Below are 22,076 nucleotides of genomic sequence, written 5' to 3'. Positions count from 1 at the left end.
TTCAAATGTGCACATGTAAACTCCAAGAACCAATACAAAGGTTTTCCCTACATTTTGCAGTACCGAAATTGGACATTTCACCTTAGTTGTTTTTCATCAGGTTGTGTAGTGCAGTGGTGAGTTGTCCCACCTGCAAACTTGATGTCTGTGGTTCAATGGGGCTGAGTCCACCCTAACCTGGGCAAAAAGAACAAACGCAAAAGAAACGCGCGTTCGCATTGAAAGTCGGCAAAAAAGAATGAAAGGTGAAGCAAAATAAACGCGCGTTATTTGGCTTCACCTGCATTCTATTTGCCACTGTGTTGGAAGCGTTACAGTCATTGCTGCAGGGACAAAGCCACACTCAGGCAGGGAGTACGGGGTTTATAAAATTAAAAAAACTCTCGGGACTCCGCGACAGAGGTAGATTTCCCGGCACTGTCCGGGGAAAACCAGGACGTCTGGCTACCGTAGATGGGGAGGACGTGCGTTGTCACATATGGTGGAAAACTCATAGAATGCTTTCCCGCCTAATCACAGAGCTACTGTGGGCCATTGCTCTTTTGGGAAACTCCTGAACTCCTACCTTTTTAATGTATGATAGTCACCAATGAAAGCAACTGTTACGCTAGCGCCACGAGGCTCTGTTGGGGCGACAATGTGCTTCAGAAATAACAGAACAATATTGGCATAGTTCTCCCGTTCTAAGGGGGATTTTGCACCGCATCATATGTTATGGGCCCCCCACCCAGCATTCGAATGAAATTATCAACTCCTAAAAGTGTTTAGAATTGGTCGCTCAAAACGGAAACCAAACTATCACAAACGATAGCAGCTGTCAGTGTGCAATCCCACATCGCACCTGCATCAGGTTAGCACGTATGCCATTGGGGTTATTTGAATGGTCCGTTGTGTTCTTGTCCCTTAAGAAAAAATGCATTTCCAGTCCTGCTTGGTGGAGGGAGGCGCATACAGGACAACACTGAGCCACACCGCGGTGGTGCTTGGAGGCACACACCGTGCAACCCTTCTGTGCATTGCGCATGGTGGGCCTGTGCGGATTATGACTCCTAGGCTGGCTAGTTACCGCATGGTAAATACGGGTTGTTTGACCCATGCTGGACTTTTCAATGTACCCCGTGCGGTAAACGTCCCATGCAGTCCCTGCTGATGATTAGGTGGTATTTTAAAGCTGGGGAGGGGGGGTTGTGTTTCCCATTGCCACTCTCCTCAGAATGAGTCTCATCTCAGGCGGGATTCATACTGTAACGCAGGCAGGATGTTTCGTTTCACCATCTAGATAAACTGGGGCCTTTCAACTTGAACATTAACTTGAAAAATATCCCGATTTGACATTATAATAAAAACACAACGAGTGTTTCGAAAACGTTTGCGTTTCTTTACAGCTAAATAACAGTGGCCAACATCCGTAAAATGCTGCCGTGCCGGGCAATTTCCCAAGGGACCTGGGGAATTTTGCAACGACGGCCTGGTGCAACATGTGATGGTTTGTTCCTCGATGAACATGTTGCTGCATCAATATATATGACCCAGCAAAAGTTTGAAATTGAGTCCTCCGACCAAGTTACGGAGATTGCGTCAGTTCATTAGATTCATTCAATCGCTAGATGGCAGTGTTTACTTCGGTCAGGTTTGTAGCCCTTATAGTAAAGCAGGTACCCTCTTTCGGTGGAGCTTTTTGGTGGAGCTTTTGGGCGACGACTGTTTCGGCGCGACACCTTGGCCCCTGTTGCACCTTTGGCACAGGGTCGGACTGGGGCATTTAATCGTCTCGGGCACCAACGGAAAAGTGGCCCATACTTGTAAATGGGAATTCATTCCTGTTGTGCTGCTGTTTGAATAGTACCCAAGGGGGAGGTTTTTGATAAAATGTGATGAACATTTTACATTTTAAAGAATATTTATTCAGCAACACTGCCACTGGTCTAAACTATTAGCAGTATAGTGAAATAACTCATCAAACTGGCCGACATTGGCCAAAAAAGGGCCCCACTTTGACCCCAAAAACTGGCCCACACAAGCTTTTTGCGTTTTTGGTTCAGCCATGGGTTTATTGCCCTATAAGCCAGTCGGAGCCCATTGTTTGATTTCAAGGTCAACAGTATAACTGTAGACTGTGTAGACCTTGAAATCAAACAATGTGAGCCAAAACACTGCCACTCGTACCCCCCCTGCAGTGGGGGCCGGTGTGGAGGGGGTACGAGTGGAGTATATAGCCAGAAGAGCTGGGAAAACAGCTCAGGGAATAAAAAAGAAACGCTGCTGAGTTACTGCAGGCGCAGGCACGGTTTCGTGTGGGCACACTGGACTGTGCCAGCTTTTTTGGCATGAATTTCGTTTTAAGTTTTCTTTGCTCTCCCGGGCCGGGGAAGCCCAGGACTCTGAAAAACGAAATTCATGGCAATTATGAATATACTCTGTCCGACGGGAAAGGTTTTTTTTAATTTTTTTTTATTTTATTGGCTTGTAATGGTTTCGCACGTAGAAAACCTTTAGCCAATCTCTTGTCATACAAACACATATAAACAGAGAACAATGTAAAAAAAAGAAGCGACGTACACTGTACAATTGTTAAAAACAAGAGAAAAAAAACATTGCATGAGTTTGGCACATATCTTAGCTTTCGATTTCCATCGAGATTTTTGCAAATCGCTTGATTGTCTCGCTCTGGGGTATCAATGTTTATTGTCCATCACATTTCTTTAGGCCGATGTTCCACTTGTCGCTGTTTTTTCAAGTTTTTCAAAAATGAATAACAGGAATTTCGTGAAGGCCAAGATGCTATGTGTTTTCTCTCCCTCAATTAGAATCGACCACCAGTCGTTAGCTGACCTTACACCATATTTTGAGATCATGCCTCCCCATCTCACAATCCATTTCCGCCCTCAACTCTGGGCACATCAGAACTAGATGTCGGAGGGATTCACCCACATTCTTTTCTCGGGAGAGTCTGCATGTCGGATCATTCACTTGGCCATTTCTTTGGCATAAGACCAGACTTGTCGGGAGCATGTTAAAACGGAATCTCATGTATTGGCTTCTAAGAAACCAATTTGGGAAGATTTGAATGTATCTTGGTAATAAATTCAGCTTTTTCTCACCAGACCAAAAGTGATCACGATTTTTGTATTTATATATTACATCATGAGTCTCGATCCAGTCTTTAACAAAAAGCTTCTTCTTTATCTTGTCTGGGTCTCTCACCAGTTATTTGTCTGATTCGTTCAGATCTTTAATGATCTTTTGGCAGATGTCTTGCCACTCATTGAACGTTGTTTCTTTAGGGTCCTTCATAGCCTTCTTTAGAATTTGTAACCCTCCCTTCGGGGCTTCTTCAAGGCATTTTCAATATAAAGATAAAGATGTCCCTCCTGACGATGTGTATTGGAATGCTTTTTGGTAACCCCAACACTGATTCCCAGAAGATTCCTTCTAGTAGGGGCCATATATCGTCAGCTAACATGAAAGACGTTTCAGCGCCATATGTCAAAATCGGCGCCGCCTTGGTTCGATAGAATGTTACTAAAGGGATTAAGGTAAACCGGCAGTATTTTCCCTTGGTCCGCCCGGTTTTTGGCTTCTTGTGTAACATGGCAATTCATGGAGCTTCACTCCTGCTGGTGTTGACACATACTCCCAGATAGATTAAATCAGTTACTACGCTGATTTTTTGACCTTTCAGAAACCAAGAGAATCTCTTCTTACTTCTGCCGCAATCTTGGTCTCCAAACACCATTATTCAGGATTTTACTGGATTTATTGTCAAGTTGTTTGATTCCAAGAATGTTTCGAGAGCATCAAGCTGGCATTGTAACACGTTAGGGGTCTGGTCAATAATAACAATATCATCAGCGTAGAGTAATCTTAGAATAGGGGTGTCTGAGATCTTAGGCGGAAATGCTTGTATTTCCAAAAAAGTGTTGTCAATATCTGATAAGAACAAGTAAAAAAGTTCTGGTGCCAGTGGGCATCCTTGTTTCAAGCCGACTTTTTTTAAGATGGAATCTGTCAACTGGCCAACTTGGTCTACCTTAATTCTAACTGATGTCTCACAGTGGAGGTCTTTGATGTTATCCAAGATCTCTCTCGGGCACCGCCACTTCACAAGTTTTGACCGTAGCTTTGATCTTCTTATTGAGTCAAAAGCTTTGGCCAGGACGATGAACGCCAGGTAAACTTTATGTCCCTTTCTTAGTTCAGCTTTTGCTTTTAACAGGTTTAATAGAAAGATGTTACATGAGGTGCCAATGCCTTTAACAAAGCCAGATTGCCATAGATCTTGGTGGCCCATCTCGATACTCCATCTGGAAAGAGCTTTTAATATAATGGTTCCAAAAATCTTGCCATCCACGTCTAGCAACGCAATCAGGCGGTAGTTGTCCGGGTCAGTCCTTAGACCTTTTTTAAAGATTGGGACAACCACCGCCAATTTCCATGTGGAGGGTAACTTCGATGACTTTAAGATACCTTTATATAGGCAATGCAGGAAACTCGCCCAGGGCTTGGGATTTTGTTTCATTAAGGCATTTGTTAGCCCATCTGGGCCTGGCGCTCTTCATGATTTCTTCAATTGTAGAGGCCTCTATGTCTAATAGATGTTCGTCACAGATCAGATTCGAAGGCCTAGTTGGTAGATCACTTATTGTTTGAGCCTCCTCCTCTCCCACATCTTACATTTTGGTGTAGTGAGTATGCCAGGTCTTGGCCGAGATTGCGTTGGCCAACAGCGCATCTTGAGGAGCATCCATTTCATTTATGGTCGACCATATTCCCGCAATGTTTTTTGTTTTGATGTTAAACAAGATTTGTTGGGCGTCCTGATTCAGCAAAGTTTTTTTATGTAGCTTCAACCAATTGCGATAACTCTGCTTCAATGTATGGTTCTCCCTGGAAATTTCTGCCATCTTGTGACCCCTGAATCGCCCAATTGCTTTCCTTAGGGCTTTTTCTTTGTTACAATCTGCTGATCATAAATATGCCGGTGGGCCATTTTTGTCCTTCCATTACCCCCTCTTTGTATCACAGCGAACTCTTGGAGTTGCAGGACATAATTTATTTGTTGGTATCCATCAACCTGCTGCATAAGATCGATCAATCGGGACAGTTTCTTGGTTAGATCTGGCATATGTTTTACTTGAATGTTCAATCTGGTTCATCCGGGATTTATTAGAAGTTTAGGATCATAAAACTCCAGCTCACTATTGTTGATGTTTTGACAATCCATTTTAATTTGGTTGTGAAAACTCTTTCTAGTAGGGCAAACCTCCATCGTTTTTATGATCCCACTCATATTAGTAGAAACACATATATAATGTAATATGTGGTCACTAACTATGCCCCTCCATGTAGGTTTCCCAGGTATGTCAATGTTAGGCAAAATCACCTGCAGTACCCTTTGGGAACACTACAGGTAATTAGGACTACAAGTGTAAGCACAATTTCACCTTCGGTACAAGCCTGTACTGCACAGTAAAGTGGTAGCGATGGCTGAGCAGCCAGACTTATCTCAAGAGTTTTAAAGTGAGCAGTAGAACAAGTTACAAAAAGGACCAACGAATACAGTGATTCAAGTAAACACTTACTCAAGGTTCCTTAGTAAAAGAATATACATTTATTTACTCAATCATTTAAAAAACATTACACTAGCATAAGCAGCTCAATATCACACACTAATACACCACAAAGATCCAACCGGTAAGTAACTGAACAGGTTTAGCTAAAAAATGAAGTAGGAGCAAAATGGCACTTCAGATACTTAGAAAAGGGAGGAAAAGACAAGGTCATAAGAATAGACAGCCCATATATATTCATAGGCAGGGCAAAGGGTTTCAGTTAAATACAACCAGCAATTCTTCACAATAGGCCTGGGCCAAAATCAATGTTTCAGAGTATCTTCTATAGGATAGCACAGTTCTGGTATGTAACGGTTAAATCTTTGCCACAGATTTTTAAAGGATTTGGCTAGGCGAAACGTTTGACGAATGTTTAGGGAAGGACAAGCCTTCGAGTTGAAGAAAGTTTCACGCACTTTCTCGATGGCCGAAAAGCTTTCCAGACCGCGTTTGCACAGTACCTTTTAAATGAAGAAAGCTGTAGGTGAGGCAGTTGTTCCTGGCAGTTCAAGCAGATCTCGCTGTTCCTTATCTTCAGTCGTGGGGACAAGAAGGAGGACGTCAAGAGGTTCCTGCACTGCCCAGGGAAGAGGCCAAAAGCTGTAGCAAGATGTCCGTTTAAGGTGTGAGTGCCTTAAAGTCCCCCTGGTTTCCTTCCCTCTGGCTATCCGGTTTTCAACAGCACTCTGAAGAAAATTCAACCAGAATAGGACAGTGTTCAGGTGGCTTGCGAGTTGGTTGTTCCCACCAAACTCAAGGGAAGAAGTTACCATTGAAGGGCTTCTCTGTCGTCACAGTTTCAGGCAATTCGGACCTGGGCTTCACCGGTCATCCAAGAGTTGCAGCAGTCCTCTTCCTTCCTCTCCTCTTCGGTTCTTTCGTTCCAGTGGTCGACTCTGCTTTCCAAGTCCCAGAGACCTGCTTTTAACCAGTTTTCCCCCCATTCATTCAGCCTGGCTGTCACTCACCCAGCAGGGTGGCTGTCCTTGCCGGACAGTCAGCCAGCCAATCACATCAGAGTGCATTCCGATCTCCTAGGAGACTAAGCACAGGGAGTTTCGGGCACCTCCCTCACATCCTGTCCACCCCAGACACTCTGGCACAAGAGGAGGGCTTCAGCACAGAAGTACGCCAAAGGGCAGGAACAAAGGGACCAAACCTGGTTTGGCATGCAGAGACAAACACAAGAAGCACCTTTCCTAAAAGAAATTGTGAAACAAGATGACCAGAGTCTGTTTTTACATAGGTCTGGGGTGCAATATTGAAAAACATGGCTACCCCTGATTTTGAGCTACCATTGTTACCAGTCGCGAACAATCACAGTAGTTGATCTAAACCACTGCCACCAGCCATTTAAAATAGGAAAAGGTAACATTTTACTGTTACATGAGTGCTTTGACTCAGGGGAATCTAAGCCACCCCTCCAGCACGATATAGTAAGATAGGGTATGCTGGGTCAGTAAATTTAAAGAGACTAGTAAAGTCAATTTAACTTTACATCCCCTGGGAGACAGTAGTCAGTCCCAGGAAAGGTATTTAAACCTTGGGGAGTCTGAAAGACACCCCTGTGCCACTGCACTGAAGGTGCTGTGTGACACACAGAAACATATGATGCCATGGAGGTTGTTTTAAAAACTCCCTTACCAAAGAACACAAAAGTAAAACACACACAAAATACATGGAAGAGTGGGAAAAAAGGCTCACACTCTTCCCAGGTAAAAGATCAAATCCTAGGAATCCAGCAAAGTTGCTGGGGGTCTCAAAAGGTAAGGGAAATTAGCACATTTGCAGAATTCTCCCTAACAGTCGCTCTCTGTTATACCATTCAATATTATGCAGTCCTTTGATTGTATTGTTTTACTCCACAAGGCTCCTCTCTTTTCTTTATTGTTAAATGTTGGTTGCTCTTCAACGCTGGGATTAATTGAGCTGTCTAAGCAGGTGCAGTTCAGATCACCCACAACTATGATTAAAGGGTCATTCCATTTTGATCTTGCTTCATCAAATTATGCCACAATATCTTCCCCAAAGTTCCTGTTCCTTTGATCCACTGGATTCCAGTATAGGTTCAGAAGTATCAAGATTCTGGGTTAAGAGGCTGATGTTCTGTTAATTTGATTGCAACCAACTGAATGGAAGGAGTCGGGTTATGGGTATATATTAGAGTGCAATCAAGATCATTCGGCTTCAAGAAGTCCACTCATAGGTCTACCTGTTTGATTTCTAATGGCTGGGTTTAATAAAACCCAGTACCCTTCTATTAAGGGCGTTTCTTGCAGCCATACTTCCTGGAGGCAGATAACTTCAGCTTCTGGAATTTGATTTTCGTTTTCACTAAACAGGTGGGAAAAGCCTCTAATATTCCATCTTAGTAGAGACCTTTCCGTTCTTTTCATTGGTTTTCGGAATAATTGTTTTGCAAATGTTTCCGCCATTAGGGTTGCTAATCACTTCTAGTTAGCTTCATCCCAATCAGGGTTTACTTTTGATTGCACAGCTCTCGTGCCTTTCCTTCTCTCGATAGCTCTTCTTTTGCTTCACTCCGAGGATATCTCCCTTTTTGCGCCCCCTCACGTCCGTCATGTTGGAGGTAAGGCTCATTTGTAGCTTTTACTGTCTTATCTTCTTTCAGATGGAAACCCATTGGTCTTAAATGATGTGCTTCGTAAGCAAGAGATGGTTAGCTAATTTAGAGGCTCAGTGGATTATAACTTTATCTTTGCGCCTATCCTCCGGAAATTCTATTACAGAAAATTCTTTATATGGCACTAGGCCAAAGGTCGGTACATGGTGTAATAAACGGACTACATTAGCTCTATTTATAACCAGACCGTCATCAAGGTAAAACATTCTGTCTAGAGGTAGCTTTAAGTTGTTTTATCTCTCACCTTCATCTCGACGGGGGTCCCCTTTTTCCTTACAATCATCCCATAACAATGGTTTTGTTTTGACTTTAGGCAGGGGATTTAAGCTCAACTTTATCCTCGGTTCTTCACCATTGCAGCTTGCTACTCCTTCAGCCTTGTTGACAGTAAGTTGACTTTCATGACTCGACACTTTTCTTGCTTTAGGTTTGTTCAAAAGGTTTAAACTGACCTTTGTCCTAGGTAATGTGTCAGTGCCTTGTCCTTCTCTTTCTGCCTTGTTAGTTGGCAGGTGTCTCTCTCTTTTGTCGAGGAATTTAACAAGGTCCTGTATCTTTGAATTCAGCTCACCCTTCTCCAGAGATTTTTGTTGTGATATAATGTCAAGATTTTCCCTCCCTTGGACTCTCTCTCCTCCATTTGAGGGCATCTTGTTTGAACCTAAGGTTTTTGTACGCAACATCCGACTGTCTTCATCTTTCTCTGAAGTTTCAGCTCGTATTTCGTCGATTGCAGGTGAGTCATTTATTGACTCACTTTTGTCTGACGAGGAGCTAACGTCATCTGAGATACTATAGGTGGAGAGATCCTAGAGATCGATCTCACTAGTTACCTCATGCCTTTGATCCTCTGACTCACTCCTCCCATAGACCTCAATTTTGTCCTTATTTATTACCGACGCCGGAGTCTTATATTTTGCAGTTTCTCCTGAACGTCCTTGTGGGAGTTTCAAATTTTTTATGAAAGTGCGGCTGCTGTTTGATTTTGCCTAATGGGGTTTTTCTTGATTTTTCAGTTTCTTTATAGATGCCTTTTTGTAGATCTTCTTTCTGTCCTGGGAAGGCTGTGTTTCTGTTACAGGGGCAGCTGACCCAGTGGCCCCTATACTACAATCTTTTGTTTTCCGGTCAAGCCTTTCTGCCACTGCACTTGTTTGTGTTTCTGTTTCCTGTCATATCTCAGTGGGATTCAATAATGGTTCTTCATTTCGAGTCGGATGTTGATTAGTGCAGTATTCCAAATCCTTCTCCGTATGCCTTTTTTCTTTTGTAGGTGTTGGAATATTCGGTTGTTGAGCCAGATTACTCGGCCCTGACGTTCCGGAAATAGAGCAATCTTCTACTGTCAGCATTTTGTTTATGTGTACCTTGACATGAATATTGGACGCTTTAATGTTGGCGACTGGGTTTGAATTTAATGTTGTATTTGCATCTCGAGGTTCAAGGTTACCTGGCTCAGCAAGATTTGCATTTTTTATGTTTATATCAAAGGGATCCGAGATTCTGTCCCCTTTAGGTGGAAAATGACCTATTCCCACAGAAAGGCTAGATAATCTCCTTTCTGTTTTTTCTTTAATAATTGGGTCAAGTATGTTATGCAGTAGTTGGGCAACCCCAGCCGAACTATTATCCATCTTTTTTTAGATAGCAGTAATGAAGCCTTCTATGAAAATCATCTTAGTGTGGATCATCGCCAGCATGGTTCTATGATCTTTAATAGTTTCATCCATTGTCTCATGTAACTTCATGTACGGCGACAAAATGTTAGTTAAGGGGCGTTGCTAGGGGGGGCTAAGGGGTCTATAGCCCCTGATCTTTTGGTTGTAGCCCCGGATAGAATCACAGGAGCTACAGCCAAAAGACTAGCTAGCCCCCAGTCCCAGCAGTGCCGACATCAGCTTAGCCCCAGGTCTTTTCCAGACCTAGCAACTCCCCTGGTTGAAACTAGGTAAAAGTCTTTGTCATTAGAATATGTGGTGTTTTTAATGCTTTCAGATGCTATATTGATTTCCTTTGGTGCATCTGTGGTCATTGAAGCTACTTCTTTTGTTAGTGGGACCTTTTCTTTCAGGTCGATATTCCCATTACTTCTATCTGAAGTTTGCGTGCTTTGGGTTTTGGCTCCTTCATAGGGACTGTGTTTCAGACCACACATGTCGGTCAGCATTTTATTTTGTTGTTCTGTTGCTTTAAGCTTTTCAGTTTCCATAGTCAGTGATTTTTCCAATAGAATTTGATGAGGTATATCAAATTCATTTGTGTCGTTTTGAGGTGAAGGTAGCTCGATCACCTCTTTGCTAGCCATTTGGCGAGTTGCGTTGAAGTAGAATTGTCGCCCTTTGTAGTTATCCCCCAGAGCCAGTCTGGGTGGTTTCCAAATATTATTGTCACGTGACAAGTGCCTGAAGGGATTGTTTGGTTGCTTGGTTGATTTTTCATTTCTAGGCCTAAAGCAACGCTCCCCCCCTCATTACAGAGGCTAGCGTCACTCTGATCGAACTTCGGTCTCTTTTCATTTACGTTTCAGCTCATGGGCGAAAATATTGATGTTGCATACTTCGCCGATGGCTTTGGGTGATCTTCCCCATCAGTCACGGTGGGCCCATCAGAGTCCATGTTGGATTTCCTTTTTGCTGGAATTCTCAACTTGGCCAAACAATTAGATGGTGGGCCGCCGTTAAGCTCCGGCCAATTTTGGTCTAGCCCATCTGCTTCTATTCGTTGGGTGTTGGGCGCTGGGGATTGTTGAAATGAACGCCCCCTCCCTCCTTCTTCCAGGAGGGCTTCATTTTCTACTTTCCCTGTTTCTATCTGGTACCACTCCTTTGCGTGCTCTCCGTGAGGCGTGCCACACTGCGCATCTCTGCAAGAGCAGCCCCTCACTCCTTGCACCAACACTAGGTTTTCTTTGTTCATTCCTTCTGAGGGATCATTATGAGGTAGGCTGTCAATAAAGAGCGCTGTACTCGTGCCTACTTCTACTACAGTGTTGAATGGGCAAGCAGCAGTTGCAGACTTTAATTTAGGATTTAATGATCCAGCGGACAAGTACGCCCTGGAAATATCGAACACCCTTAATGCACTTGGCCTGTCGCAAAAAGTTAACAAACCAACTCATATTAAGGGTAGAACCTTAGACTGGGTGGCCGATTACAATTGCACAGGTACTATCACCTTTATCACGCCTCAACCATGGACTGACCATTCACTTGTGTCCTTCACACTATCAACTACCAGACCCCAACATTTGGCCTTACAAAAGGCGCCACCTTGTCTAACTAGAAATAAAAAGAATATCACAGTGGACAAAGTGATTCCTGCTATTCTCCCCACCCTAAACGCATTGTCCGATAATCTTGACCCGAGTACCTTGGTGCATGAACACAACAAAATCATTCTTAGCACACTGGATAAAATTGCCCCACTCAAACTCAGAACAAGCAAAGCCAAAGCCCACTCTAACAAGTGGTTCACTCCACAATTAAAGGACCTATGTCTACTGAAAAGAAAGTGTGAAACTGCCTGGAGACTATGCCCCTCCACTGAGAATAAAAATAAACTAACCACTACCTCTGCGCATTTTAAAAATGAAGTCTGCCTGGCAAAACGGAATTTGTATAATGAACGCATTGCCAAATCTAAATCAAGTATGAAGGAATTATTAACCATATTAAAATAACTTGAGTCCCGGATCCCCATACCTGACATATGTAACTAAAATAAGTCCTGGTGCTCAGATATTCAACGGGCACTAGCTAATAAAATAAACACTCTCCAAAATAAAATAAAACTAAAGAAAGACTCTGAATTTACCACATTCCGCTAACACCCCCCCACTTAGTGATATACCCACTGCGCAGACTAATAGATTCCGCGTTACCAAAACATCTGTTTTAGAGGTAGAAAAAACTATTTTATCCCTTAAATTATCCAATTGCAAAGGAGATATCTGCCCAGCACAGGTTATAAAAGATGCTGATAGAGACCTCTTCCCATTTATCTCTAGATTGATCAATGCTTCATTCTCCTCCGGCACCATCCCGGACAACTTAAAACAATCCGGGATTCTCCCACTCCTAAAGAAGCAAACATTAGATTCACTTATTGATGCCAACTACCGCCCCATCACGACGGTACCATTTCTACTTAAAATATTCGACAAAGTCGCCTATACGCAGATTCAAAAATACCTTGAGCTGCATAAGCTCTTAGGGGTTAGACAATCTGACTTCTGCCCTTTACATGGGACAGAAACTGCCCTGATTGATTTGAAAACACAGATTGATGAGCTGAGAGATAAAGGGAAGACAGCACTGCTCCTATTACTTGACATCGCAGCTGCATTTGACCTGGTGGATCATAAGGTCCTTTGCAGGCACCTGGACTCAGCAGCCCATTTTTCCACAGAGGCTATCAAATGGATAGAATCATTCCTGATTGAGAGAACCATGAGGGTGTTTTCCCCATCAGCAGCAACGGACCCCACCCCGATCCTGTGTGGTGTACCTCAGGGCTCATGCGTCTCCCCTACTCTATACAATATATTCACCAAACCCTTGTTCGATGATCTGGACCTTCTGGGTATCACCTACACTAACTATGCAGATGAGACAGAGATTCTCCTCCCGCTTTCTGGGGATCATAGTAAGGACTTGGCGCTGGTGAATAGGGTCTATCTCATCCTCCAGGCATGGATGGCCACCCACGGTCTATGCCTGAATGATGATAAAACAGAGTTGATAATTCTAGGTACTCCCTCCAACATCAATGAATTAGGTCACGAATACTCTTCATTAACCATTGAAGGAAATATCGGGTGTCGTACTGGCCCAGGAGGGCTCCCATACTTGCGTGCTCGCAAGCCACGCCCCCTCATACATTTAACCCAGGACTGCAGGCCCGCCAGGGTGAAGCCCGCGGGAGAAAGGGTGCGGGTGTTGGCGTCCCGCGAAGGGTGTCGTACTGGCCCAGGAGGGCTCCCATACTTGCGTGCTCGCAAGCCACACCCACTCATATATTTAACCCAGGACTGCAGGCCCGCCAGGGTGAAGCCCGCGGGAGAAAGGGCGCGGGTGTTGGCGTCCCACGGAGGGTGTCGTACTGGCCCAGGAGGGCTCCCATACTTGCGTGCTCGCAAGCCACGCCTCCTCATACATTTAACCCAGGACTGCAGGCCCGCCAGGGTGAAGACCACAGGAGAAAGGGCGCGGGTGTTGGCATCCCACAGAGGGTGTCGTACTGGCCCAGGAAGGCTCCCATACTTGCGTGCTCGCAAGCCACGCCCGCTCTCATACATTTAACCCAGTACTGCTAGCCTGCCAGGGTGAAGCCCGTGGGAGAAAGGGCACAGGTGTTGGCGTTCCGTGGAGGGTGTTAGCGGATGCGTGGGGGGCCAGATAGACTGGCCTACAATGACCTGGACATCACCTGGACTGCACAGTGAGTCTCCAAGGTGAGCAAAAGCCAGTCACTACCTACCTGCCATTCCTGGGAAAGGGAAGAGGAAGGGGGGCCCAACCATTTTCCAACCTCTCCTCAGAGTGCATGAGGCCCTTTGCGACAGCCAAGCCCACAACAAGATACTCATGCAGGGTGGCGAGGTGTGACCTCTTTAATCGGTAACCCAATCCAAAAGGCTTCATCCTATCTGGCCCACAAATGGTTGGCCCTCCCCGAGGTACTGACTCTAGAGCCATGGAGGGAGGAGACATTTCATCTCCCTTTTCCCCCCTCTATCTCTCCAAATCCTCACTCCTATCTACACTACAGGGACCCCTGGCTCCATTGGGAGATCGGAAGCCTGTTTTGGGCAGAAGACAGAGGGGGGGCCTGTTGAGCAAAGCTCCGGTGGCTATTTAGGCAGAAGGCACCACATGCCTTGGCATGGATGGAGCACTTGTCCAACTGCCTCCGGCCTCGGCATGTGTCAGAGAGGAAGATCCCGAGGCACATACACCAAAGTTACCCTTGTTATCCTATAAGACTGGACCGCTGGTGGGGGCAACAACAACATCACGGATCTCTGGGTCTACCTGTGGCAATGCTCCCATTGCTCATTTTATCTCGGATTTGGCAAGCCCCTTTCCGGATGAATCGAGGATCCCTGCAAATCTGTTAACCCCAGGAGGGGGTCTTGACTCAGTCGCCACAGCCGTCCTTCTCGACACCCTGGCCAATGGTTGCAAGAAGATCTCCAAGGGCATCTCGAAACTGTCTGGAGGGCTTGTCCCGCTGGCCCAACCTTTGGCCCCTCTACCGGCTTTAGCCCCTTCCTATCCCTTATTTTACCCAAACTCTGATGTATCAGCCCCGCATACGTCACTAGTTCTCTCTGAGGTTCACTCCCCCCTTTCTCATATGCCTTTGCCTTCGGCCTCCAGGGGTGGGGGTTCAGTGGGTTTGGGTACGGGAGTGAAGTCCAGTCTTCTATCTAGTATTGGGAGTGAGCCTATGCTTGATGCTCCCATGGAAGCCCCAGTATCCACAGCATCAGCCATCCCACCAAGCTGCCCTTGTCATTACCTCTGTTCTGAGATGGCCGAGGTAAAAAACCTCTTACTTGTTCTGATTAATGGACTGCTGGAAGCCAGGGGGAGGTGAGCTGTGGGGAGGGGTGGTATGAGCTCAGTAGAGGTTGGCCCAGGGGGGCCAAATTCTGTCTCTGACAAAGTGCCATATCCCTCACATTCCTGTCCATCCCCTCCTTCCCCACCTTCTTTGAGGAGACAACCAGAGTTGGCTCTTCTCCCAGTGCCACCTTCACGAAGGGAGTCCCTAACCCCGGGGGCCAATCCTTTACCATCGTTGCTTACTCTCAGGAGGGCCCAGAGCAATATGGGTTCAGTGGGCAGGGAAGAAATTGCTCCAAACTCTGGTCAGGAGAGGATTTCCTTGGGGCGTCACTCCTCGGAGGGCAGTGGCCGCTCAACTGTATTTCTTCATGGAGTCCCAAAACTATCTACTGCCTCTAGAGAACCAAGGGATGCACTACGGAGCAAATGCCTTCATTGGTTGCGGGTGGTTGGGGAATGTGGGGCTGTATCCGGGGGCTCCATGCTGAACTGTACTAGACTGTCCAACTTTTCAGCCACCACGGATGTTGTCAAAGTGGTCTTTGGGAATGCCCATACGGCAAGGTATGTTGCGGAAAAATGCAATGGCCCTGGGTGGTCAAGGAAAAGTGCTATTAGGGTCAGCCTACACCTTATTCCTGCCCTTGCGTGTCCCAGAGGAGTTCTCCCCAGTATTAATCCCCTTTCAGGGGCGAATTTGACTGCCTTGGGTCCAAGGTGCTATGGAAGACGCCAGAGGCATGGGGTCGGTGGTACATGATCTTGGGTCTATCTGCTTGCCCGGGGGTACTTTTGGATGGTGCGGCATTCTGTGGGACTTTGTATTGCTGTTTTTCTTTTTTTCCTTTCGCCAAGTTTAATATAATTTTGTATTAGTATTGTTTTTAGGATGCACTTTGATGGCCTTTTTCGGCCAAATAAAGTTGTTCGACTGACAAATATCATTAGGGTATCTAAGGAGGTAAAAACCCTGGGCTTTTACCTTGACTCAACCATGTCCTTTGATAAACAAGTGAAATCTCTGGCCTCTACCACAGCCTACACATGTAAGCTTATCAGAGCTGGTAAGCCATTCCTTTCAAATGACAGCTGCACTATCCTGGCTAGAGCATTAATTCTCTCTAGGTTAGATTATGCAATGCTCTCTACAGTGGTGCTAACAAAGCAATTATTCAGAGGCTACAAATCTTGCAAAACAACGCTCTAAGAGCCGCACTAGGCATGAACAAAAGAGTACACATTGCCTCGACTAGACGTCAACACAAGTGTCTCTCTACCCATAATAAAATACAGTTAAAAATGGCCTCCTTGACCCATAAAGCTTTAAACAATGTTGCCCCTAGCTACATAGTAGACAAACTGATGAGAAGAACATCCAGTAGGCCAACAAGAGTTAGTAACGCCAACTGCCTCGTGGTACCGAGATTTAGACTTACTAAGATTGGTGGTAATAGTTTTCCTGTGAAGGCTGCCAAACTCTCGAACTCCCTGCCTCATGAGCTGAGAGTAGACCAACCCTATCCACACTTTAGAAAGAGATATATCACCTATCTCAATTTGACTGAAGGCTAGGTAGACTGTCACAACTGCCTACACAACCCTACACCATGCTGACGTTGGCCATTTTTGTAAATAACATTTGGAACTTAACTGCATATATTTGAATTGTATATAATCTGAACATGTATACCTATTTCCTGCCTGTAAGTAATTCCACCTGTACATTTATGTTTTTATATTGTGAACTACTTTGAAACTTTGTAGGCTTTGCACCTTTGTATTGCTGCGCCCTGTTCCCTTCGGGTTTGGTGCGCATTAGAAATAAATAAACAAACAAACAAACAAACAAACAAGCAGTATATGGAATACTGCGTGGATTTATGCTTGCCAGCAGTTCCTTTGTTTTTGCACTCTGTGGGGAGATTCTCCCCTCCTTCCTTTCCATTAGGGGGGAGTGGTTGCCTTCGGACAAAATGGGCAATGATGCTAGCGGTAAGATGGTAGCAAAAGGGGAGCTGGATTCCGACATCTACAGTAGTTGCGTTCCCCGCCTTCCTCAGCTTTTTCCCACGCTTACCGTTGTTCTTGAAGTCCTTGAAGGAAAGCCTTTCTGGCGGCTGCTTACCGCCTTACGCCTTACAGTGGACACCAGACACTCTGCTCACACTCCGCTATGCTTCCTTCAGGGATCAGATTTTAGGTCAATTGCGAGTGTAGCAGGAGGTGGAGCTTGGTGTCCAGTAGCAGCACAGAAGCACTGATGGAGTTGTAGTCCTTAAAGCGCTTATAAGCCGCTTGTAGTCCTTCATTGATCCACGGCTCGAAATTGCCGATTTCACGCAATGCAGTAAGTTTTCCACAAGTTATAGTGCTTCACGCAGGGTCCTTCCAGCACACCAGACACTCTGCACACACTCCCTGAAGGGGTGAGGGAAAGGGGTATTATTTGCGGGCTTTTGGATGCATGTTAATTCCACAGTACATTCAAGAAAGGTTGAAAAAATCTGAATGGGCGTGTGTTAGGCGGGACCGAGAGGTCCTCAAGAGGACCATTGTAGTGGACTGTTTATTACTGACCCAAAACAAATCTGGCTGCCAAGAGGAGCAGCAGTCAACCATGTAAAAGGAAAATGTGTACAGAAAACAATTGCGGGTAAGTGGGGAAAGTATTGTGTAACATTATGTCCAACTTAATGCTAAGACTGTTTGGTAACATGTTATATAAATGAGCCTTATCAATGAAGCATGCCAGGGATATACATTAGCATGTATTGGTGGCTACAGTCTGATACAATCAGGGATTGACTGTGTGTTAACTTCTACTTGTATTATAAACTCTAATAATGTTTACTCTGAGGAATCACAAGTTATCAAAACTCAAGAGAAAATCGAACTGGAGCAGAAATATGTTTGGGAGCTATCTAGAAGAAAAGACAACGTGTAAATAGAGTGTAAACCAGGCTGCAGCCAAAAACACAACGTTCACACCCAAAAGGCAAGGTCAAAAAAGTGCAGGAACGAAAAGCAGGATTTTAACGGTGAACAGATGCACGATGGAACAAAACGCAAGATCAAAGAGCAAAGTGTTGCCACCTAGGAGCAAGACCAGAGTGGTGCCGACCCAGGATCAAGATCAAAGCAATGACCAACCCAGGAGAAAGAACATAGCGGTGCTCAGTGTTAGGATAGATTTTCTTTTTGCTGCTTTCCTCCCATATACCTCTATGGGACACCCTTACCTTTTGGTTTAATTAGACTCTGGTCCTTCTCCTTTACTTCCCTTGTCTTTTTGTTCATTTCTATGGGGAAACTAACGAGTCCATGAGACTATCAGTACTGACAGACTTTGGGGCTTATTATGAGTTTGCTGGTATTTTGGTGGTAAATCAGCAATTGGACTCCATGGGGGGCTTTGCTGGTATTACAGGTGCTGGAAATATCGGCACCTGTAATACCAGTGAATTTTGTTTGAAATGGTGCCAGTGCTTCTGTGTTCCCATTCCCGTGGAGCCCTAAGGGACTCCACTGGAATTTACCGTTCCTCCGCCGCCTGCAATAGCCCGGTATTTCCAGGATATCAGTTGGCGGAAACGGTAAACCGAGGTTGCCGGTAGGCCGCCGGTGCTACTGGCACACTACTGGCAACTTTGTAATGAGTTTCATGGACTCATTCAATGGCAGACTTGATTATAGCGTCTCAACGTTCTATTCCAATATGGTGCTCATGAATGATTGGAATGAGCCAAGACAATTTCAAGGGGGCAAAACGTTGTGTGCAGATTGAGAATGAATATGAATATTTGCAAATGCAGGTTAATGCCTGATACTACATTAGGGAGCTAGATTGTTAGCTAATGGCGCCCAGAGAACTAAAGTTTAGTAAGTTCAGAGTACGAGTTGAACGAGTTGAACGCTGTGGCTGATATAATAGAAATACCTTCTGTGTTGCATAGAACAGAGAATCGTACACGTAGGCCTTTCAATACATAAATAGGTTTATGTATAATTTCAGAGAGAGGTTGTGTAGGTCTACACAATTTTTTTGTGCACTAAAATAATAAGTGGGCCAGGACTTAGATTCTTGAATAAAACATATTATGAGATTTTAGTAATCACCAAGCCCTTTTTAGTGTTTGGAATTTGACCTTAATTTGCTTACATCAATAATTCCCAGGAAAATAATTTGGAATCCAGAGAAATATATTTGTGCACCCTTTGGCTCAAGTATAGAAAAGGGGGGGGGCAAGGGTGATGATTGGTCTTTCAGGAGGCAACCCTTCCCTGTCCAAACATAAAAATGTTACAAATGCCATCAAGTAAGGTAAGGGGTAGAAACATGCCTGTGTGACTGACACGCATGAGAAACCGAATGGGTTGCATTGGAATCGAGACCCAGTGAATTTGATGGCAAGTTAAAACAGATTGAGGGGCCGCAACTCCCTTTGTTTTAGAGGTGTTTTGAATGAAACACGGGCTAATAATAAAAATGATGAGTGCTACAACAGAGACATGTTTTAACACATGTATGAGTGTGATATACTGTTGTGTTTGAAAGATTGAGTTTGATCTGAGATGCACTAGAAGTCCCAGGGAGGGGTTCTCTAGATACATGGTCTAAACCATCACATTATAGTAGGAAGAACCTTCAGTAGCTAGGGCCAGTTAGTGCCTCTATAGATTTATTTTGAAAGTGCTAGACTGCATGCAATGGGGCAACTGAAAGATGATAGCCTGAGCAACCTTCAGATTAAGGGCTGGCAATAGATCAGTCAGGGGTTGTTGACCTCTTCTCATGTGTGCTTTGAGCATGTGCTCCCCAAAAGCAGCTGATAAGCAGCCTCCCTATTAAAGCTTGTAGTGGCAAACAACTGTCCCATGTGCCTCCATCACAAATATCCTACAAATGAACCTCTGAAGCTTCTGCAATAAGGCTGACAATCCTCAAATAGATATACCCTACACCAATCCTGCAACACCCATGCAAGCCTAATGATGGCCCCTCATGGTAGTGCATTATATCCACCAAGTGACTGAAGTAGTAGAAGGACTTGGACTTGGCTGAACCACAGCAATTAATAAACAAGGCATCTACCTTGTGATTTAGAAAACACCTGTTTTGTAGAACAGAAGGTCTTGATCCACAACCAATGAATAAGCCAACATGTGATCTTGAGACTGGTTGTCAGCGCCTGGACCAGATCATGATTCAAATGGTAGGCTAAGCACAATTTAGCAACAAAGGTGTGCCATAGTATTAGCACTGGCAGTCTCTCCAGGAACTCCAACACCGAAACTGCTCACCCATACACCAGCCTGACACCATATCCATAAAGGCATCACTGTTAGGAGTCTCAGGGCATTATCCTCCAAGGGTATTAGGGTAACCTTTGCAATTACCATATACCTAATTGTAGATCCCTCACAGGAACTGGAGCCAGACAAGGTGATTGATACAGTTCACACATCTCAAGGAGTCAGAGTAGAATACAAACTGAATGATCCCATGGATCCAGAAATGCTCACCAGACTGGTCATTAGGATCTGAGAGTATGCACCTTCAGTACCATCAGAGTGTGTCCTCTCTCAAAATGAGTGCAGTTCTGCTACAGAGCGTAGCCACTGCCTCACCGTTTCTGCCTCCGACACAGAGCAAAATGGTTGCCTCAATGTGTTCAACCATTCCACAAAGTTAAGTCTTTCCCACAATTCTACAAGTTCTACTTCAGAGCAAAGTCAATCCCACAAATTATTGGAACCATGCCTTTCCCCGAAAGGACAGGAAATCCTCCATGCCTTTGCTTTTGTTCCCCTCTTGCCTAGCCATAAGAGGGAATGGTAGTGGTTTTGCATGTGGCTCTCTAAGGCATCCTCAAGTGCCTATTGCCCCAACTCCCCCCACTAACTGGCATCAAATAATATAGGCAGCACATGCCTCCATGCGGCAGCAGTCAGTTGTTCTGAGTTTGCTCATAGTGTACCGCAGCCACAATGTCACCACATATTGTGGTGGGCACAACACAGCAGCACAATACAATACATTGCATAATTAATTTTTAGTCATGCCAATAAAGCATCATTTTTTGCCGTGATGCTTTCTTGGCATATTGCCTAACCTTGGTCATAGATATTTCTTATCATAGTCATATGGACGTACTGTTTAGGGTTCATATAGTCAACAAGGGTTTAAGTGTGTAACGCTGGTCTTTCAGTTGTTTAGTTGCATGGCACACAAGGCCTTTCTGGTGCAGAGCCTCTGGCAGTAGCTGTGCTTGGTTGAGCTTGCAGGGTGGGTGACTGTTGGTACCTTGCAGCATTGTGTCCGGAGATAAACATTCATGTCCTCCCATGAGGGCCTGCTAGATACCTCATTACCGTCACCACTAGGGGAGAGTGCAGTGGTGGCGAGCTTAGTGGCAGGTGACCCATGCGCAACATGCATTGAGTTGTCCCACCGTAGCTGCTGCCACTGTTTGGGCAGAAGTTGCGTTCCAATGTAGATGTGTTTCCCTAGAACGTCTCACACTCTGGCAAGCTTTAATTCTGCCACACGTGCTTTTAGGGGTGAGGAAGTCTCCTGTGCCTTCTGGGATTTTTACAGGAAGACATCTGTCCATGTTGCCCTCAGGAATGGCAGGCACAGGTTTAAATGTGAATGTTTCTGGCCAGTAATGAATGGCAGGTGATTGTTGATGGTACGACCAATGAGTGCCACACTCCACTTTCTAGTGCCTATTAAGGGAAGTGAAGATCCCTGAGGGCCAGGGTAAGACACTAGGTACATGATGCTGCCCCTGGACGTGACTGATTGGAGATGCCGTGGAGCTCAGTGGAGTGCCCCGCTGCTTGCCTCTCGTTCACTCTTGTCAGGAAAGGTCCCTGCACTCACTCCTAGGGAAGTGTGTGGGAGAGTGTCCATTATTGTGGCCATGTGTCAGAAATCATATCCTAGGGATGGTTTATTATGAGCAGCACTCATGCGAGGAGTAGGGACCTGTGCTGAGCGCACCTCGCGTCTGCAGCGCTGACTTCGACTATGGAGAGGCGCCCAATGAAAGCAAAGGTACAGACCGAGGCTCCGCATTTGCACTCTATGCACAAACTCACAAATTCACTTGCAGATATGGTGACGGGAACGTTGGAGCTCTCCACCGCCATGACACTAGTGGTTGTTCCCAAGATGGTGGATGGCCTATGTTAGATCTCGGGTTACAGATGCTGGAGAGGGGCTAAATTCAGTCATCAGCAGCC

This window comes from Ambystoma mexicanum, chromosome 6p, assembly GCF_040938575.1.
Source record: "Ambystoma mexicanum isolate Mex_15411 chromosome 6p, UKY_AmexF1_1, whole genome shotgun sequence".
Taxonomy (NCBI): domain Eukaryota; kingdom Metazoa; phylum Chordata; class Amphibia; order Caudata; family Ambystomatidae; genus Ambystoma; species Ambystoma mexicanum.
This window is presented reverse-complemented; position numbering follows the sequence as displayed.